At 51.8% G+C, this 14493-nt stretch overlaps 1 pseudogene; it reads right to left on the bottom strand.

The window, feature by feature from the left end:
* Positions 1 to 10124: 10124 nt before the first annotated feature.
* On the bottom strand, positions 10125 to 12466 carry LOC121043110 (ADP-ribosylation factor 1-like; annotated as a pseudogene).
* Between the last annotated feature and the right edge of the window lie 2027 nt (positions 12467 to 14493).

Below are 14493 nucleotides of genomic sequence, written 5' to 3'. Positions count from 1 at the left end.
GCAGGCTGGACCGGGGCCCGGTGGAGGCAGGAGTTCAGATCACAGGTTTTAAAACGGAGTTCTCAGTCGTCGCGGGCAGCGCACGATGAGGGTGAACCACTCGGAGGAAGCGGGCGGAAACCCCGTCCTCGCCCAGCTGTATGCTTTGGCCAGCTCTCCCACCCCCACCCCCCACCCCCGCCATGAAACTTTAAATGTTCTGGACCTGGGTGGGCAGTGCTCTTGGGCCCCTCCCAGCAGTAAACACACTCTTGGAAGAGTACACCATTTCTGTTTAAAAGGAACTAGGGCTCCTTCGAGATTTGGGGAAGAAGGTAATACAAAATGAGTTTAGGATTCCCTGTGCCGCAAAGCAAGGCTGCTCCCAGAGAGACACCTGCCAGAGGGGCAGGGTGACAAAAGCGAAAGGCTCTGAATGGCCAACAAGTCAACAATTTCAACATCAAAAAGAATAATGGCTGCACTGAATAGAAACACATCAAATATAATAAAATGCATGCGCTTAAAACAGTATTAACACCCATTCCATCGGTCATCTTGAAGGTTGCTAGTACAATAACCCATTATTCTAAAAATACATCCATTCTGCCTTTCCCCTATGAACTGTATTTCAGGATAAATTGGTGGAGGGAAGTTATGTATCGAATTCCATCTAATAAATGCAGAAGAAATAATCGGCAATATCATAATGGTAGTGAAAGCCAATTGGTAGAAGACTGATGAAAATAACGGAAGGTTCAGCTGACCCTCTGAACCCATGAGTGACCCAAACTTTGCTAAGAGATATCAAGTGCCTCCTGGTGTGAAGCCATTGAATCCTGCACAATGCAACACAGAGCACTCTTGATGAGAAACAAACTGATCTGATCAAGTTTCTGGATGTGACTACTAATGCATACAAAATACAGGGGAAAGAGGAACATATTAAAAGAGAGAGTAGGGATGTAGTCATCCAAGCCCCCATAGGGCAAATGACTGCTTTTTCCCAAGAAATAAGTGGGAAGTAATTCTTTTTTTTAAAGAGGAAGGGGACATTGATATGGATTAGCAGACTTAAGACACATTTCCACTAAATGCAACATATAGACCTTGTTCAAACCCCTATTCTAGTTTGAAGTGTTACATCAAGATAGAGTTTCTTGGCAATTATGAAGCTAACAAGCAGTGGCACGCCCCACACTTCCTCGTCCTGGGCATTCCTTCTGGCAACTGACCTTCCAATGTCTCTTCTGCCCAGACACCCCGTCCTCAAGACCCTCTAGCCCACTGATTTCCGTGAAATAATGAGCCACATCAGAGTAGGCATTTGTCCATTTCTCTTTGCAGTTCTGTCATTTTTATTTTATGTATTTTTGAAGCAATTATTAATTGCGTACAAGTTTAGATCACTAGCTCTTCCCCGTAAACGGAACCTTTTATCAGCCTGCCTTCCTTGCTGTGTTCTTCCTTGCCTCTGCCTACAGCCTGTCTGTTATTGATGTGGCTGCTTCAGCTAGTCTGGAAAGTCGTTCTTTGTGACTAAAGATCCAAACATTAAAAAAAAGTAAACACACATTTGTTGGAATGGCTAAAATCCAAAACACTAACACCACCACATGCAGGTGAGGGTATAAAGCAGCAGCAACACTCACTCGTGGCTGGTGGGGACACAAAATGTGGCAGCCACTTCGGAAGACCAGTTTGGCGGTTTCTTACAAACTAAACACTCTTACCACGTGATCCTGGAATCACGTTCCTTGGTATTTACCTAAAGAGTTGAAAACTTGTGTCCACACGACAACCTGCACACGGGTGTTCACAGCGGCTTCATTCAGAGCCCCCAAACCCTGGAACAGCCGAGGTGTCCGTCAGCAGGTGAACGGACAACCTGTGGTCCATCCAGACAACGGGATGTGGGTCGGCACTAAGTAGGAACGGGCTGTCGAGCCGTGAAAAGACCTGGAGGGACCCTAAATGTATATTACGAGGTAAAAGAAGCCAGTCCGAAAAGGCTACACACGGTACGATTCCAAGTCTGTGACATTCTGGAAAAGGCAAAACCGTGGAGACGGTAAAAGACGAGTGGGGGCCAGGAGTCGGGGGGACGGGAGGGGCAGTCAGCACAGAGGGTTCAGGGCAGTGAAACTACTCCGTGTGACACTCTCAGTATCGGGCACACGGATTACACATCTGTCCAAACCCGCAGAATGTACGGGCCTAGAGTGAGCCCTGAGGTTAACTATGGAACGTATCAGTATTGGCTCATCAGTTATAACAAGTAAACCACACTAATGCAAGATGTTAGTAACAGGAGGAACTGGGGGTGGGGGGATATGGGAACTATTTTCTGATCAGTTTTTTCAGCAAACCTAAAAATGCTCTAAAAATAGGAAATCCATTAACTCTTTTCAAAAAGCAAAAACAAAGTAGTGCAAGCATTCCATAATCTTGAAGATTAGGAAGCATTTTTTGACAAGAAAGAAAACCTCAAGGCATAAAGTATCGCCACGCAAAGATACGAAACATTAACGTGAAAGACGTTATGCTAAGGCACACCATCGATTAGGAGACAGCAATGTTTACAACAAGTAAAGTAGAAAAAGGATAACTTTACGAAGAGCTGAAAGAAAAGGGCCGACCACTCACCAGAATAAGGAAGGAACACCGCGGCACCGGCCAGGTGTCAGGGAGCAGGTGACATTGAAGTCCAAAGGACAAAAGTCCTCATCCCGGATGGGGAGGGCAGCCATGGCCGCTGGGCCAGAGATTGCGGTGGATCTAAACTTTGGATTTACTAGATTAAAGCAGACCTACTCGGAGCCGGCAGTATTCTGGGACCCTATTCTGCGTGGAGGGTGTGGATTGAACTGTGTCCCCCAAAGTCCTAGCTTCGGGATGTGAGCTGATTTGGAAATAGGGCTCTGGCAGATGGAGTCCCCCGGATAAGGTGGCTCTAACCCAACAGCATTGGTGTCCTTATAAGAAGATGGCCACGTGAAGACACAGACACGCAGGGAAACACCCATGACAACGGAGGCAGAGACCGAAGCCGTGCGTCCATGAGCCAAGGAACACCAGAGGCAGGAAGAGGCAGGGAGGACCCTCCCCTCGAGGTTTCTGAGGCAGCGTGGCCCTGCCGATGCCTCGACCTCGGGCTTGTGACTGCGGAACGGAGACAACACATTCTGTTGTTTCAGCCGCCCCAGGAAACTGACACGACCCACGTGCATACAGGAGGCTCCCAGGAGATGTCCTCCAGCAGGACGCGTGTTCTGGAACCCCATGAAGCTGTTCAAAGAAGGGGGACAAAACCATGGAGAAGGACATGGGCCGCACGAGTCCACCACCGCGAGGAAAACAAACCAAGATCATGTGTCACTTACCTGGCACGGGACGAGCGCTAGGGTCAGGCTGAGCCGCTAACCAAATAGCCGTCGGGCCGGGGCCAGGTGGTGGGGGGGGGCTCTGGCTTTTTGTCCGGTTCCCACAGAGATACTTTATCGGGTGAGGCTGATGTTGAACTGTAACTTAGAATAAACGTCACTAAAGCAACATGCACTTGGCTCTCTTTTCTAGACAAAAGTTGCCTGATTTGTTGGTCGAGGGACCCAGAAGCTCACTCCACCCTCCCCGACGGGTGAACGTCTGCACCTTCACATCGGACAGTCAGATCCCAGGGGCCTCCGGCTGAAGGGATTTCCAAGTGTCACAAAGGACAGGGATGAAGGAGACACAACACAGCAGGCTGGGCCTTCTGGGACCCAAATGGGGGGTCTGGGGTGCTAGGCTCTGCGGGCCCGCTGCCCAAGGGGGCCAAGGACAGAATCACGTGCAGAGGGAAGCCTGTGCTCCATATGGACAACCTACAGGCGGCTCTGAACGTGGCCCCCACGGAGAGGGAAGGCCAGGTCACCGGCATGGCTCACCCGCCAGCCCCCAGTGGCACACCTACCCTGCCCGAGTGGACTCGTGTCCTCTGCCCTAGACGAGCGCAGGCAGAAGGGGCGGTGTGGTGGGGGAGGGGCATGTTGCTGGCCAGGCTCACCTTACGGGCCACCTGCCTCCAGAACCCCGTCACTCTGGACATGGTGATCATCGAAAACCGACCTCTGTGCTCCGGAGCCGAAATACAACCCGAACAACAGACTTTGAGGACAAAGAGGAATGACAGTTCTGTGACTTTGCTGCAACAGGCCGATGCCTTCGAACCCGCACACCTGCCTGGCGTAGGTGGCTGAGGGGTCTTACACGTTTCCACGGGCCTCTGGTAGGCCCCGCCAGCTGCCTCCGTCCTGTCTTCAAGGTGGTCGTGACCGGTGCTGGGCCCGTGGTGGGGTCTCCCTACCAAGTATCAATGCCAAGCTCCTGGAACACAGGGTTCCACGGGAAAACAAGTGAAGAGTGGGGGAGGCTTCAGGAAAAAGAAGAGAAACATTTGTTCACTTTACTATAAATGTTTATTTTGAGACAGAGAGGCAGAGAGGGAGAGAGAGAATCCGAAGCAGGCTCCGCACTGTCAGCGCACAGCCCCAGGAGGGGCGCGATCCCACAAACTGCGAGATCATGACCCGAGCTGAAATCCAGAGCCGGACGCTCAACTGACTGAGCCCCCCAGGGGCCCCCCAAATTTGTTCAGTTTAAGCACTCCTGTGTCCGTCTGGACTTGTGCCCCTTTACCGTGAGCGGTGCCGGTGACGGGATGTTGACATGCAGACCTCACGGTGCTTTTCCGTTGCTTCACCGCCGCGGTTCCCTCCCCAAGCTGTGCTGAAGGGTGGTTTGCTCAGGAAGTCACGCACGGATATGCACAGGAGCACCAGCCTCCTGAGCCCCCGACGTGCCCGTTACTGCTCCCTCAAGGGCCTCTCCAGCCACAGCCCCAAAGCGGAGCACAGACGACAGACTGGGACTCGCCCCACAGCTGCGGCCTCGGCAGCCAGCACAGGTGAGCGAGGGGCCACTGGGAGCCTGACGCTCCCACCGTCCCACTGCCACGAAGCGCCAAGGTGGCCCACTGGGATCGGTCCATAGCTGTCATCAGAGGGAATGTAGCTAATCGCATAATTCTGCATTGTTCATATTTAATTCCACACCATCGCATCATGAAGTGAAAGACCAAAAACCAGAAACCGGTGACCCCGACACACAGCCAGCCGGTTTCTGCAGGATACGGCTCAAGTCCGTAGCACGCCTGCCTTAGCGCTTACTGCCCAAAGATGGGGAACGGGCCCGTAGAACCTGCACTTGGATGTCCCGCGAAGGCCCTTACAGCTCCACAGGTCGGGGACAAGAAACCAGGCACTCCCCTGCCCGACTGCGCTGAACTGGAAAAGAAATACAAACGCTGCTACAAACGTTTGGATTCTATGAATAAGAGACACCCACGCACTCCACTGGGCGGATTTCCATTCATTCTGGGGGCCTCAGGACCCAGGCCCTATGCTTCAGTAGCCATGCTGCGCCTGTCCTGCAGGAGCAAGGCCTTCCCCAGCTGGTCTGTGGGTCAGGACTGACCCAGGGAAGATTCTGCTACGGAATGAGTTGCCCGCGGCGCCCCCCCCCCCGCCAAATTCCTACACTGAAGCCCTAACCCCAATGGGATGGTACTTGGAGGTGGGGCTTTGGGGGTGATTAGATTAGACGAGGTCATGAGGGTGGGGCCCCCCCAACAGGCTAAGTGCCCTCATAAGATCAGACACCAGAGCTCCCCCCACCCTCTGAGCTCACAGCGGGGAGGCGGCTGTCTGCCCGCCAGGAAGGGGGCCTCCCCCGCACCCAACTGGGCCGACGCCCCCGCTCTCAGACTCCCAGCCTCCAGAGCCGCGAGAAACAAACATGTGGCTTACAGTACCCGGTCTGTGGTGCTGTGTTCGGGCCGCTGACCGAGCCGAATGGCCCAGCACTGTCACTTAAGGACTTAACGGCTGTTTTCAATCATCTTCAGTACATACTAATGAACTGAAAATATAAACATCCGGTAAAGTAAGAAAAAAAGAAGAAACTTTTCAGACACAACTAGTTTCAACAGCTCATTCTGCCAGTATGGTTTTGTCCGTCTTCTTTTTATTAGAATTTTAGAGCAAATCCCCAACACCTTGTCATTTCACCCACAAATAGGTCAACATGCAAATGCGTCCCTAATACGGATTTTTTTTTTTTTTTTTTTTTTTTTTTAGGTAGGCTCCACACCCAGCATGGAGCCCAATGTGGGGGTTTGAACTCACGACCTGAGATCAAGACTTGGAGGTTTACCCGCCGGAGCCACCCAGGCGCCTGCCCACACAGGCCTCTCTGACCACCTGCCAGCGTCTGGCCACATAACACTGGGAACAAACGTTCCCAAAGCGCACACAGTGTGACTGTAGACGAGTGAAGGCACGACGCGGTGCCCATGAGTGAATTCAGTTAGGGGGGTTGCATGGCACGACGGCACCGTCAGCACGGGGTTCTAAGACACAGATGGGGATGCGTGGCCGGCGTGGGCACCAGATGGGATGCCCTGTCCTCACGCAGAGACAGGACCAGGACAGCCCGAACCTGCGCCCTGCACATGTGAATGTTCTCACGCACCTTCCCACAGACAGGGACCCGTCACTGCCTTCTCCCAAAGCAGGGGTGGGGCAGCCTGTCACTCTTCACTATTCTTCCTCTAGAACTTGTCTGTTGCTCACTGGATTTGGGACTCAGCCACAGCCTCCCCTAAACTGTGCAGCCAGGGTCTGCTCAGTGCCAGCCTCTGCCCCCAGCTCTGTTGAGAGCCATCCTCCTCGGAGTCACCGAGTTTCCTGCTGCCATGCGCACCTGTGTCTTTGCCAAGTCAAGGACAGAGCCCCAAGATGCAGGAGAGGCCAGTCCCAGAGATGCCCTGAGAAAAGACAGACCACCTGGACGAAAATGCCTAGTTACCCATCAGGGATGAAAGGAAGAGATCTCACTATAGATCGTACAGACATTATCAGTATCATAAAGAGCCACGAGGAGTAAAAGTATGCCAACAAGTTCCCTTAAAAACACAACATTTGGGGTGCCTGGGTGGCTCAATCGATTAAGCCTCCAACTTCAGCTCAGGCCATGATCTTGTGGTCTGTGAGTCTGAGCCCCACATCCGACTCTGTGCTGACAGCTCAGAGCCTGGAGCCTGCTTCGGATTCTGTGTCTCCCTCTCTCTGCCCGTCCTCTGTTCGCACTCTGTCTCTCTCAAAAATAAATAAACAAAGAAATGTTTTAATTTTCTGCCTATCAAAAGTCAGTTCAATGAAAAAGCAAGTCGCAGCCTGGGAGAAAATAGTCTCAATACACGTATCTTAGAAAAGGCTCCTATCCAGAACTAGAAATCCTACACGAGTAACAGAAATAAAAAGAAAGCTTAAAATGAGCAAAATATTTGAAGGTTTCACTAAAAGACCCACGACGGTCTCTAAACGCCGGACACAGAGCATCAAGCCTGCGTCCCCAAGAACTTAGAGGAGACACTGAGCTCCCCTCGGGGCTTAATGACCATCCCCGCGAAGTACTGAGCGCAGCCCCACCAACAGGGCGCCCAGGGCGCGCCACCACCGGTGAGACCCCGTGAGCTGAAAACAGAGGGGAAGGGGATGCACCGCACGAACGACGGCCGGAACCGCATCCAAGGCCCCCCGCACCGCAGCCGTCCAGGCCGCGGCGTGGCGAGGAGCGCGGAGAGGGAGGAGCCCCGGAGAGCACCGAGAGAAGTTCCATTTTGGAAAGGTCCCTCGGGGTGGACAACTCGGAGGGCAGCGGGTCGGGTGGGGAAGACGGTGAGGCGCCGGCCGCCGATCCCGAGGGCGGGAACGGGGCGCGCCAGCCGCGAGGACACTAGGCGTCTGCGGTGGCGGAGCGCGGGCGGGAGGAAAGGGCTCCCACCTGGGGACAGCCACCTTCCCGGTGGGGCCGCCGGGGAGGAGCAGAGAGCTGGGCGTGGAGAGCCGGGGACTTAGGACACTGCGCCCTTGGCGCGACAGTCGCGGTCCCGGCGGAGCCGTTCGGGCACGCCCTCTGTCCGCGCCCGAGGAGCGCCCCGCCCCGCCGAGGCCACCGCCCACTTCCCCAGCGGAAATGCTCCTCCCGCCGCCGGAAGCGGCGCTCCCGCCCTGCCCGGAAGCGCGTCTCGGTGGTGCGCGCGGGCGGCCAGGCGGGCGAGGTGGCCGCTCAGTCGGCCGCAGCGACCGTCCCCCGGGCCCCCTCCCCGTCCCCCAGCTGTCCCCACCCCCCCCGGCGGAGCCCCTCCACCTTCCAGCCTCGCTCCCCGCCGCAGCCCTCCGCCGCGTCTCTACAGTGGCTGGCGCTCCGGCGTCTCCGGCCCCTTCGCCAGGTGTGCGTGGCGGTGCGTGGACTCGCGACTAATACAGCCATGGCGCCGCTTCTCGAAGCTTTCAGTACCGGGCGCCCCCCCCCCCCCGCCCATGTCCAGCCGCTCAGGCAGCGTCCTTCCCCCTGGGTCCTGCGGGGTCCATCAGTCACCCACTGGAGCCCGAGGCCCGTCTCCAGAGCCCGCAGTCCCTGTGGGACCCTCGTGGTGGGCAGGTGGCCGCCTCCCTTGGGGCCACCTGGACGCCCGCTCCGCCGCCCACCGCGCCCTCCGGTGCGCGCTCCCAACCCGCCCGGCCAGTTATGCCTTCTTATTTTTAACTGAAACACACGTAACTTAGAATTGACCGTCTTAACTAGTTTTGACTGCACAGTGCACTAGTATTAGGTACGTCACAGTGTTTTGCATTTAAGCTCCAAACTCCAGATCTCGCAAAAGAGGAACTCTGTATCCATAAAACAGCCACTACCCCCCACTCAGTCCCTGGCAACCATTATTCGCCCTCTGGTCTTAATGGTTAAATGCCTCACATTAAGTGGAATCGTATAATATTGGGCTCTGCGTGACTGGCTTATTTCACCTGGCAGAAGTCCTCCCCTCTCATGTTGCAGCCTGTGCCCGGAATTTTGTTAAGATGGAGTAGTAGTCCATTGTATGGATAAGCCACCTTTGTTTATCCACTCATCCCTTGAGGACAGCTGGATGGCTTCCATGTTCGGCTGTTGTGAATAACGGTGCTGTGGACCTGGGTGTGCAAGTATCTCTGCACGTCCCCCCTTTCGCTTCCTTATGTACGCAGAGGTGGAACTGCTGGGTCGAATGGTAATTCTATTTAAACATTTTTGAGGGGCAGCCATACTGTTTTCCAAAGGGGCCGCACCTTTATATTCCCCCCAGCAGTGCACGAGGGTTCCGATTTCTCCACATTTTCGCCAGCACTTGTTACTTATTTTTCACACTAGCCATAGCCATCCCAGTGGGTGTGAGGTAGCATCTCATTGTGATTTTGATGTTCGTTCACATAGTGATTAAGGATATCAAATGTCTTCTCGTGTGATTATTGGCCGTTCAAGTATCTTCTTTGAGGGGCTCTTGGGTGGCTCATTTGTGTAAGTGTCCAACTCTTGATTTCAGCTCAGGTCAAGATCTCACGGCTTCTTCACTTGATCTTGGCCAAAAGGTCGAGAAGCGGTAAGATCTCACGGCTTCTTGAGTTCGAGCCCCATATTGGCTTCTGGTGCTGACGGCGCAGAGCCCGCTAGGGATTTTCTTCTCTCCCTCTCTCTGCCCCTCCTCTGCTGGCACTCACGCTTTCTCAAAATAAATAAATAAACTTAAAAAAGCCCCACAAATATCTTCTTTGGAGAGATGTTTGTTGAAGTCCTTTGTCCATTTTCAAATTCAGTTTTGTTGTTGCTGTTTTTAGGAGTTCCTTATATATTCCGGGTATTAATCTTTTGTTAGATATGTGATGTGCAAATATTTTTCTCCCATCGGTTGCCTTTTTATTTGTTGATAGTGCCCTTTGATGCACAAGTTTTTAGTTTTGATGAAGTAACTATCTATTTTTGTTGCCTGTGCTTTTTGGTGGCGTATCCAAGAAATCATCACCAGATTCAGTGTCGTCAAGCTTCTCCCCTATGTCTTCCAGGAGTTTTATGGCTTTAGCTCTTAAGTTTAGGTCTTTGATTCATTTGCAATTAATTTTGATGTTTATTTTTGTTATTTATTTTACTAGTTAAGAGACTTTAGTAGCTATAATTACAGTGCTTGTTTGTCGAAATGAAAACTGGAAATAAGTATACAAAACAGTTGATTACCAATCGTGTATCGAAAGCAGTATGAGGTTCCACGATACCAAATAAACCAGTTCTGAGGATTTCCCCAAGATAAAGTTGAACGGCTCCAGCTTCTTCAGTGTTTATCAAAATAAGAGAAAAAAGTAGAGGTCGTTGTTTCGTTGGCAAACCTGACCCTTGCAGGCTGAGGGAGTGAAAGCACATGTGGACGGAGGTGGGGGGTGGGGCTGCCTTCCGGTTCTGGAGCTGATTGGATAGCCAGTCCAGTCCCTCATAGAGCCTGTCCCCGCTGGTGGCACAGGTGGCCCGAATGTACCGGTTCCTGTGGCGCAGCGAGTGCAGGCCCAGCTTGTCCATAGACTCGGCCGCCTTCATGGCCTCAGGGAGGTCCTGGTGGGCGAGGCCCGGCGACCTCCGGTCAGCGGTCCACGGGGACCACCCCTCCCCGCCTCCCACCCCGCGTGGCCGGGGCGCACGGGCGCACACACCTGCTTGCTGGCGAACACCAGCCGGACGGCATCCCTGGGCTCGTCCCCCGCCAGCATCGTCACGGGCTCCTCACGGGCCTCCTTCACGCCCTCTCCGACCTTGCTGTCCACCAGGAGGATGAGGCCTTGTGTGTTCCGGAAGTAGTGGCGCCACAGGGGCCGATCTTGTCCTGGCCGCCCACGTCGCGCACGGTGAAGCTGATGTTCTCCTACTGCACGGTCTCCACGTGGAAGCCTGTGGTGGGAATGGCGGTCCCATCTCACCCAGCTTCAGTTTGTACAGGATGGTGGTCTTCCCTGCAGCGTCCAAGCCCACCATGAGAGTGCACGTCTCTCTTTTTGCCAAAAAGGCCCTTGGAGAGGTTTGCGAAGATACTTCCCATGCTGGAGACTGGGGCGGGGGCAACACTGGCTGGAGGACCCCTCGACGGCCACTGCGAGGCTACTGCTACGAGCCAGCCGTTGCTTTTGCTCCCACCCGCAGTTAATTTTTACACAGTGTTAGGTAAGGGCCCAATGTCCCATCTTTGGCATGTGGAGGTCCAGTACTCCCAGCACCATTTGTTGAAAAGACTGTCCTTTCCCCACGGAATGTTCTTGGCACCCATGGTAAAAATCATCTGACTATATATAGAAGAGTTTATTTCTGGGCTTTGCTCTACTCCAATAAATGTTTGTTTATGCTACTACCTACACCAGATTTTATACCCATGGAAGCTGGAGGTAACCTGGCCCCAACAGGTCAAGTCCATAATACTGTATGGTTCCATTTATATGACATTGTTGCAATGACAAAATCATAGACACAGAAAACCTTAATGGTTGCTAGCTGAGAAGGAGGGGTTGAAGGCAGAAAGGAAGTGAGTACGGATATAAAACAGTGAGTTCTTCCTGGAAAGCAAGTCTTCTGTATCTTGAAGATGTCCATGTCAATCTCCTGGCTGTACTGTTGCACTGTGGTCTTCAAGATGCTGCCATTGCCATTGGGGTAAACAGAACACGGAAACTCTGTATTACGTCTTACACACGGGCATGAATCTACCGTTATCGCAAAAAGTAGAAGATTAAAAACGTGACTGTGGAGGATGCCTGAGCGAATTACATCAGCCTGGGCTCCGGTAGGGCCGCCCCAGGGGCTGTTAAAACCCCCCAGGTGATGCTGAACCATAGCCAGGGCCAATCTTACTTCTCCTGAGGTCTCTACCTCGTTCCCTCTGCACGGGACACAGCTGCCGTTATCCCGGTACTTGCCAAACGTCAGGCAGCTGGGGACACCTAGCCCACCAAGTGGGAGTGGGGGACCCCCAGAGGGCTGACCTAGAGGGCTAGAGCCATCCCAGGAAGAGCTGGGAGAGGGTACAGACCCCACACAGAAAGCACAGCGGACCCGGTTCACAGACGGGAGACCCTACCCAGGAGGGCACACGCTCAGGCACGTGCCTTTGGCTCCTTCCCTTGGTGCGGGGACAGTGGCATAAGGAATGACTGGATTGCAGCGGTCCAAAGCAGTGGGAGACCTCTTAGCCCAAGTCCTGATCAAAGTCCCTGTATACCCTGGGGTCCGGAGACTCTAGCCCCAACCCCCTCTTTCCCCACTTAGGACTACATGCGCTCAGCTCCCCCCTTCTGCCACTTCCCACCACTTGGTCCCTTGGCCGGGGCCGCCACCCCCCCCCCCCCCAGTGCAGGAAAGACTTAGTTGCTGTACCACCCAACCCCACCCACCACCACACGGAGCCCGTAACGGAAAACATTCCAAATTTGACAATAATAAACCCAAAGCCAACAAATTCGAAACCAATAAACTCCAATCCGGATAGTAACAAAAACACAGCAAGGCACATCATAACCAAATGGCTGAAAGCCACTGATGAAACCTTTTTTTTTCTTTTTTAAGTTTATTTATTTTGAGAAAGAAGCAAAACCTGGGGAGGGGCAGAGTGAGAGGGAGAGAGAGGGAATCCCAAGCAGGCAAGGCACAGTCAGTGCAGAGCCCGACCCAGGGCTTGAACCCACGAACCATGAGATCATGACCTGAGCCAAAGTCAGACAGTTAACCACCCGAACCACCCAGGCGCCCCTCGTTGATAAAAACTTAAAAGCACTTAGAGGCAAAAAAGACATTATGAAAAGAACAAAGGCAGAACGACTGCAACATTTTCATCAGAAATAATGCAAGCCCGGGGCGCCTGGGGGCTCAGTTGGTAGAGTGTCTGACTTCGGCTCAGGGCATGACCTCATGGTCTGTGAGTTCGAGACCCGTGTTGGGCTCTGTGCTGACAGCTAGGAGCCTGGAGCCTGCTTCGGATTCTGTGTCTCCCTCTCTCTCTTCCCCTCCCTCACTCATGCTCTGTCTCTGTCTCAAAAATAAATAAACATTAAAAAAAATTTTAATACACTTTATTTTTAAAAAATGTTTATTACTTTATTGAGAGAGAGAGAGAGAGAGCGTGCATATGTGGGAGGGGCAGAGAGAGAGAGAGAGAGAAACCCAAGCAGGCTCTGTACTGTCAGTGCAGAACCCAATGCAGGGATCAAAGTCACAAACCATGAGATCATAACCTGAGCCAAAACCAAGCATTGGACACTTAACCAACTGAGCCACTCAGGCGTCCCTCCAAGAAATACACTTTAAATACACTGACATACATAGATTAAAAGAAAAAAGTACAACTATGTCCTAGAAGCACTAATCATAAGCCTAAAACAGCCGCATTAGCATCAAATTTTGGGTTTTTAAAAAACACCAAAGATGGATACTTTTATTTTTATTTCTTATTAAAAAAAATTTTTTTTTACCATTTATTTATTTTTGAGACAGAGAGAGACAGAGCATGAATGGGGGAGGGTCAGAGAGAGAGAGAGAGACACAGAATCTGAAACAGCCAGGCTCTGAGCTGTCAGCACAGAGCCCGACGCGGGGCTCGAACTCACCGACCGCGAGATCATGACCTGAGCCGAAGTCGGCCGCTTAACCGACTGAGCCACCCAGGTGCCCCAAAGATGGATACTTTTAAATGACAAAAGGGTCATCAAAAAACCAGCAAATCAGAGCGTGTGGGTGGATCAGTCGGTTAAGCGGCCTACTTCGGCTCAGGTCATGATCTCACAGTTCTTGAATTTGAGCCCTACATCGGGCTCTGTGCTGACAGCTCAGAGCCTGGAACCTGCTTCAGATTCTGTGTCTCCCTCTCCCCTTGCCCCTCCCCCGTTCTCTCTCTCTCTCTCTCAAAAACAAAGATTTAAAACATTTTTATTTTTATTTTTATTTATTTATTTTTGTCATTAATTCAAAATTTTAATATGTCAACATTTTTAGCAGTTATCAAAAAGTATTAGGATTCAAAATGATTAAAATGTCACCACTGTCCCCTTCCTTCCCTTGGGTATAGATATGGGAGCTATAAGAGCAAATAGGAAATCTAGAATGAGTGGCAAGGAGAGAAAGAGTGAAGTAAAGGGCATGGATAATTTAGCAAAAAAAATAGAAAATATATAAATCAGTGAAGTGAAAAACACCAAGAAAAAAGAATTCCTAAAATTTCTAGTCTCTCCCCTCTTCTTTTCTCCCCCCAAATTAAGAAAACATACTTTAATAGATAGTAATAAGTATACTTTTTTCTACAATTCTCTGGAGATAGGAGAGAAAAATTTACTGATATAAGGAATTACTTTGTTTTACATGATTTGAAGCCTCCAACTTAAGAAATCAAGAATGAAGTCATTAGGTATTAGAAGCACAATGATGATCATTACAATTTTTAGAAGGTAAAACAAAGTTCCAAGAATAGATGACATTTATTCACATTGAGGCATTTATGAGATGCTTATCTGATGGTCTTTCTTGACCCCTCCAGGACTAAGTTAAGGGCCTCCCTTCTATGATCTCATTGCATCC

Source organism: Herpailurus yagouaroundi, unplaced genomic scaffold (genome assembly GCF_014898765.1).
Source record: "Herpailurus yagouaroundi ecotype Mexico unplaced genomic scaffold, PumYag 186, whole genome shotgun sequence".
In the NCBI taxonomy this organism is placed as follows: Eukaryota; Metazoa; Chordata; class Mammalia; order Carnivora; family Felidae; genus Herpailurus; species Herpailurus yagouaroundi.
This window is presented reverse-complemented; position numbering and strand designations above follow the sequence as displayed.